Source organism: Loxodonta africana, chromosome 11 (genome assembly GCF_030014295.1).
Source record: "Loxodonta africana isolate mLoxAfr1 chromosome 11, mLoxAfr1.hap2, whole genome shotgun sequence".
In the NCBI taxonomy this organism is placed as follows: domain Eukaryota; kingdom Metazoa; phylum Chordata; class Mammalia; order Proboscidea; family Elephantidae; genus Loxodonta; species Loxodonta africana.
In genome coordinates, this window is record NC_087352.1 from 10,468,820 (window position 1) to 10,476,339 (window position 7,520).

General features: G+C 42.2%; 1 pseudogene; it reads left to right on the forward strand.

Annotated features, from left to right (window-relative positions):
* The first annotated feature begins 680 nt into the window (after positions 1–680).
* Positions 681–2,521, forward strand: LOC100656846 (monocyte to macrophage differentiation factor-like; annotated as a pseudogene).
* The last annotated feature ends 4,999 nt before the right edge of the window (positions 2,522–7,520 follow it).

The following is a 7,520-nucleotide window of genomic DNA, read 5'->3' on the forward strand; positions in this document are numbered from 1 at the left end:
CTTCTAAAAGTTTTGTAGTTCTATGTTTCCCATTTTGATATCTATGGAAACCCTGGTGGTGTAGTGGTTAAGAGCTGCGGCTGTTAACCAAAAGGTTGGAAGTTTGAATCTACCGGGTGATCCTTGGAAACTGTATGGGGCAGTTCTGCTCTGTCCTATAGGGTCTCTATAAGTCGAAATTGACTTGACGGCAACGGGTTTATGATCTCTTTGGGAGGTTTTTTTTTTTTGCGTAGGATGTGAGGTTTAAATCCTAGGTTAATTTTTTTGGACACGAATAGCCAGTTGTTCCACTTCTTTGTGTTTAAAGATTATTCTTTCTCCATTAAATTGCCTTTGCTCTTTATTAAAAAATCAATTCACAGGGTACCCATGGACAGAGGAGCCTGGAAGGTGGGAAGAATGCCACACCAACACCATTTCAGTGACCTCTCCTGTTCTAGCCCTAAACAGGTTTGACCCCAGCCCCTGTCACGGCCCTGCCTGGCCCATTCTAACTCTGTGGTTTCACTGGGTAGATGGGTAGCCTTTGGACCAAAGCAAGAGCATGAGTGCCTTGAACCCAACTGTACTGAAATGAGTTCCTTTATGTGGCCTTTTGCCTTGGTTCTTTGGAAAAACAGCTTGGGAGAATTTTCCCCCTAAGATCTGAGGAGTTACCTTTGTACTAGTTCTTTGGAGAAACAGCTGGGGGTGAGGGGGTCTCTAGTTGTTTTCTACCCCAGAGGGTTCATTACTTTTGTCCAGGTTGACTGACATTGCCTGAGTAAGCTGTAAACAACTTGATGGCTTGATACTTTGTTGTCTAGCCCTGTGCTACAGTCTGCCCTGTTATTGGTCCATGTTACACACCTTGAAGGAATTGGTTGGTTTACTATGCAAATTGAGTGACTTTCAGTTGACTGAGGGGTTTGGTCAGTTTGTGGTCCTGCTGGGAGGGCCATGCCTTGAAATTGACGAGTTTACTTATATAAGCAGCCAACCCCCATGGAGATTTTTTAGAAGCAGGAAGAGGGAAGCACCAGAGAGAGAGGAGATGAGAAACCTTCTAGAAGAGCTGAGGGCTGCGATACTAAAGATGATGAGGAGCCCAGAAGGGGCCCTGTAGCAGAGTCAGCAGTGAAGGCAGAAAGCTTCTGCTAGGAAAGCAGCCAAGAAAGCTGGGCAGGTTGCTGCACTGGCTATGAGGTGGGCAGTTAGCAGCGGAGAGGCTGACAGTAGTGTGGGGTCTTGAGCTGGCCTGCCTTTGGCAGTGGAAGATGCCCTAGCTGTGCTGAGAGCTCGTACCCTAAGGCCTAGAGCGGGCCAGGTCTGGGGGCTGAGAGGAGGTCTGTCCTGAGGAGGCGTGCACAGCCGAGAGGGGGTGATACGGCTGAGAGAAAGGTTTGTGCCTGCTTGCATGGCCAGGAGGCTGAGAGAGCTGTTCTGTACTGAACCAGGGAGAAATGTGTTCGCTGCTTTGGGGAAGCCTTCCAGACTTTGCATGTGTGCTTCCTGGTCCTGATTCTGAGTTGTTCTTGTTACTTCCAAGTTGATCCTGGTCCTGAGTTGTAGCCTGTTACTTCCCTAACAAACCATGTAACTGCGTGTATGGTCTGTGAGTTCTGTGTTGTCATTGCAATGAATTATGGAACCCAGCAGAGAAGTAGAGGGTGCCGTGGGGAGTATGACTGGTGTCAGAAATGGTGAAGAAGTTGGAGAGTGGAGGGATATTTGACCTCCACCTTAGGAACCAGCTTTGTGTTGATCCTGGATTTTATGCCTTTGGAATCTAGATGAATTCTCATGCTACATTATACTGGCAACCAGTTCTGACCAGATGAGCTCTTGGCTCCTGAAGAAGAATGGAGGATCCATGCAATTTACTAATCGGTTCCAGCAGTTTATGAACCGTTGGGCCCCAGCCAATGGCCACTAGAAGCCAACTTGCTATGAGCATGCTGTTGCGTGCATGAATTCCTCATTGTTCTGGCCACTGTAGACAGTGCCTTCCTGCATCGACTGTCTGATGATGGCTGGGTAGTGCTAACAACAGGGATTTGTGGCGTAAGTCTCTGTGCCCTCTTCATCATTCCCACAGTATTTCACATTGTGTCACGCACGATAAAACAGTCACTTAAGTGGAGCGTTGTTCTCACATGTGTGATAGAACAGTTCTCTGTTCCTTCTTTGCTGCTTCTTACGCTTCATGGTGAAATCTCCGTGAACTTGGACCCCTGGCATTTTGTATGCATTGGTTTATGTGTTTCATAAGCTGAAGGAATCATTTATGTGTTTTCCTACCATGAAAAGCATAAGGTGGTTGATCTCTTTTTCTATCTCAAAATGAATCTTTTCCAGCCTTGGTAGTGATGTCAAGAATAATACTGATGGACTTCACAAACTTGTCTGTGGGTGCTTAATTTATTGCTTGGGAGTTGTGTTCTTCGGTAGCGATGGCTTCATTCCATTTGCCCAGGCCATCTGGCACCTGTTTGTTTCCACTGCAGCTGTGGCACATTACTGCACCATTTGGAAATAGCTTTGTGAAGTCTATAGACTTTATGTGAAATTTATGATTCATCTGTACTTGGTCTCCAAACCACCATTATTTTAATTATGGCACTTAGGACAGGGAGGAAAAAAGACAACTGCACTGATTTTCTTTATATTTTTTCAATATAATTCCTGTGAAAGTATAAAAGCTGTGTTCTGGAATGTTCCCCCCTCAAAGCAAATAAGAAAATGAATTATTTCTTCCATTCCACTATTGTGAAGAATTCTGGATAGACTTGTTCAACTGATGTTTGCAAACCAGAATTTTGTATTTATATTTTACAGATTTTTTTACATAATTTTCTTAAATAACTAAGGTTGTAAAAGTCAGTGCGTTAACAAAGATTCCTTTTAAAGAAAAAAAATGTTTATCACTTTCCTATTAGCTATGTACAGAATCATGGGTAGAACTTACATCAACTTTTTGCCATGTTTCATCTTGGCATAACATGGTCATATTTTAAATAGAAACTTTAGTTTTTTGTAAATTAAAAAAAAATTTGTTGAAATACATCTCTGCAGTTTTTCATATGTGAGTTTTTTCAGCAAACAACATTTCACAAATGAATAAACATTATACCTCTTCTGATAGTTTTATTAAACATGAAGAATTTGCCAATTTTAAAAAATTGCCATTTTCCAAACTTTTCTGCCAACCTCTAACTACGAATTCAGTGATACTCTGGGCCATGTACTTGACCTAATGTGATTTACCAGTGACGGAATTTTTTTTTTTTGGTGTTGATAAACACAGCAAAACACATCAGTTTAACAGTGCAGTTCAGTGACATTGGCTGTATTCTTTAAGTTGTGCCATCTTTCTTGATATCCTTTTCTGAATTGTTTCACCGTCATCAACATAAATTCACTGCCCCCTTAGCTTCTTATCTAACCTTTTGAGTTGCCATTGTCAATTTGATATCATATAAATAATTCTTTAAAAGAGTACAGTGTTTAAGGTGGGCATTCTTTTCTAATTAAGCTGAATTATTGTTTGATTTAAAGATGATTTCAGGGCATAGTTTCAGTTTAAGGTTCAAGATTTGCTCAGCGCAGTAGTTTGGGGGGGGGTGTCCTCTAGTCTCAATGGCTTCAGAAAGTCTGGATTCCATGAGAATTTGAAGTTCTGTTCCACATTCTTGCTCCTTTTGATCAGGATTCTTTGATAGACTCTTGCTCAAAGCGTTCAGTAATGGTAGCCAGACACCATCCAGTTCTGGTCTCACGGTAGAGGAGGCTGGTGTTCATGGAGGCAATTGGACATGTGTTCCAGTGATGGAAAAGTATTTTGATATTAACTTTTTCAAAAGATCCAACTTTTTCTCTGTATCTTTGCCATATTTTCTTCAGGGTGTCTTTCAACAACGAATGAGTATTCCCATCTGCACTGTAATGGTAGTATCGCTGGGTTGGCCATCTCTGGGAACTGAAGAGCATTGTGATTTTCAGTGAATAGTTGGTTTGCCTGTTTGGTGCCCAACGTAAGTCAGTGTCACTTAGCTTTACATTGTCAGTTTGTTGTTCATTTTAAAGTGTGGAATTAGATGCATAAATTCACATTTCTACCGTTTCTCTCCATCTCCCGGTATGCTTTTTTTTTTTTCCTCGCATAGAAAAGCATTGTTTTACAGATAGAAAGTCATGTAGCTGTGGGTTAGCATATTAGCTGTTTTGTTGGTGTTTTAATAAATGAAACAACCTTGCCTTTAAAAAAAAAATCAGTTGATCACATTTGTATGATCTATTCCTGAACTCTGTTGTGTTTCACTGATGATTGTGTCTTTCCCTTTGCTAGTACCACACTGTCTTCAGTGCTGTTACTTGTAGTAAGTCTTAAAATCGGGTAGTGTGAGTTCTCTAACTTTTATTAGTCTTTTAGAATTACGTTAGCTGAGCTTAGGCTGCTAGGCAAAAGGTCGGTGGTTTGAATCCACCAGCCACTCCTTGGAAACCCTATGGAGCAGTTCTGCTGTGTCCTGAAGGGTCCCTATGAGCTGGAAATTACTCGACGGCACACAACAACATTGCCAGGCACTGTTCAAAGTGCTTATGTGTGGGTATGTGTGGATTTATTCACCTACAATGTATAAAAACCTACGTGGAGTCCTTGGGTCGTGCAAATGGTTAAGTGCAGGACTACTAGCCGAAAGGTTGATGGTTCAAACCTGTCCAGAGGTGCCACAGAAATAAGGCCTGGCAATCTGTTTCTGAAAGGTCACAGCCTTGAAAACCCTGTGAAGCAGTTTTGCTCTACACACATGGGGTCGCCATGAGTTGGAATTTATTAACAACATGAGAGCAATCTCTAGTTAATTGTAAAGCACTTCCAGTTGTGCCAGAGGAGGCACAGAGGACTGGGAAATTGGCAGAACAAGTATTCGAATGCAGATTTCCGGCTCCTCACCCCACAATTTCACAACTATAGCTGTTCAGCAGGTCAGTTGCAACAGAGTCCTCTCCACCTTTCCGCATCTGTCCTTTACTCTTAAACTCTCCTTTCTCTGAGTCCACGGGGTTTCCCATTCCATCTGCTTGTATTTATCGCTAGAAGCAGCACAGTAACAATCTTAAGAATTCTGGTGTCAGAGCTAGATTCTGATCTAGTCCCTGCCACCTGCCAGCTGCGTAACCTGGGTAGTTTAACTTCACTAAGTCCCTGGAGCCCTGGTGGTGCAGTGGTTAAGAGTTTGGCTGCTAACCAAAAGGTCGGCAGTTTGAATCCACCAGCTGCTCCTTGGAAACCCGATGAGGGCAGCTCTCTTCTGTCCTGTGGGGTTGCTGTGAGTCGGAATCATCTCGACAGCAACTGGTTTGGGTTTTTTTTTTTTCTTTAAGCCTCTGCATTCTCATCTGTTAAATGGGAACAGAAGTCATCGTCATTTATTGAGAAGTTACCTAATGTGCAAGAGGCTATGCTGTGAGCTTTACCTAGAGCCTCTCGTTTGACACCCTCAGCCATCCTGGGTTTGAGGGTCTCTTAGTTGTTCCTCAGTATCACTAACTTAAATCGATGGAGACTCCTTTTTGTTTAAAGTGAGAAATTCGGCAGAGCTTTAGGTTTCATTAGCTTTTCTTTATCACCATACACGTAGGATAAAAGGGATTTACCAATGAGCCTTTTCTGGCTTCATGGAGTAAATTGACTTGAAATGATACTTTTTAGAAAACAGAAAGCAGTGTCACTAAAGTATTATTAGCTAGGCAGGACATTACTAAATAAGAGGAAATTTGGAAATTTCAAGTTGGAATTACCCATGTCTTTATGCAAATAATGCATGTGTTCTACGTTTATTTGTCCATCGTGCCCCCCGCAGGCATTTTCATAAGCGCTATGCTAATTTATTTTACAGCAACATGTTAAAAAAAAGTAGGCGTAGTAGCATGTTTATGAACATACCTGAGCGGGGTGGGGGTGGTTGGCTAAAAAAAATGTAGAATGCTCATATTATTTGATGGGCTTTTCAGAGATTATAAAGGACTTTCGTAGGAGAAAGCAATAATATCTGAAGTCCAGATACTTTTCAGTTCTGTTTTTGTTGTTGTTAGAAAAGCCATTATCAAGTATAGTTTGTGATGCAGAGTATCTGCTTTTTTGTGGCTGTAAGAAGAAGGGACTCCTGGTTCTTGAGAGCTTTCCACCTACTCATTTAGTCTTTGGAACAACCCTATGAGGTAGGTAAGATACATATCCTTAACCTTATTGTGCAGATGACAGCACTTAGGCACAGAGAGCCTTCAGCTGCTAATGTAAAGGTTGGCACTTCGAACACACCCAGCAACACCACAGGAGAAAAGCCTAGTGATCTTTTGTAAAAATTGCAGCTAAGCAAACCCTCTGAAGCAGTTGTATTCTGTAACCCGTGCGGTCGCCATGAGTTGGAATCAACTTGATGGCAACAGGTTTGATTTTTTGGTTTTGAGGTTAAGAGATGGTAAATACCATTTCTAGACACTAAACCCAGGCAATTGACTTTAGAGCCCACTTTTAATTCACCCACATGTTACACGGCCTGGGCGCTACCATCCCAGGATCAGACATACCGATAGTAGGTAGGGATGCGGCATTTGGTTGTGCAGATTGTTCGCTGTCCAGTGGCCGCTGGCTGACAGGCCTAGTGGGAGCTGGAATCTACTCCATGCTCTGCTTACTGAGCTGAATGTGATTGCATCTGCCTGTAAGTGGGGGCACTCCTTCTGTGTGCTGTGCAGCATGTGGATGTGGCATGTGTCTCAGAGAGTAGATGAAGAGCTATGTACCTGTCCAGGAGGGTTACTGCGGGCCTGTGAACTTGGCAGTCATTGAAACACAGTGATAGAATCCAAGCTTGGCATGAGAAGGGAGACAATGAGAGAGAGAGGCCAAGGGCAGCCCTGGCCTACATCTCATGGCTTCTTTGTCCTTCCCAATTATGCCTTCTCAGGACTCTGACCTTCCCTGGAAGGAGCAGGAGAAAATGACCAAGTTTTGGGTAAGTAAGGCGTTCCTTTCTGTCTCTTAAAGTGTGATTTTTATTTCTCAAAGATTAAACACAGCTTTCTCTTCCTTGGGAAGGTTAATGGAAAACGACATTATTTTGAGTGCATGTTGAGTGCCACACATGCATGTGTGTTGTTTTATTTTATCATCTTTTTTTCCCTAAATTTTGTTTTGTTGAGAATATATCCAGCAAAACATAGACCAATTCAGCAGTTTCTACCTGTACATTTCAGTGACACTGATTATATGCTGCGAGTTGCGCAACCATTCTCACCCGCCTTTTCTGAGTTGTTCCTCTCTCATTAACATAAAGTCAGTGCCCACTAAGGTTCCCATGTAATCTTTCGAGTTGCTGTTGTCAATTTGATCCCATATAGATACATCTCAAAACAGCATAATGCTCAAGGCAGACATTTTTTACTAGTTAAGCTAAACTATTCTTTGATTTTAAGATGATATCGGGATATTTTTGGTTTAAGGTTTAAAGATTATCTCAGGGCAGTAGTTT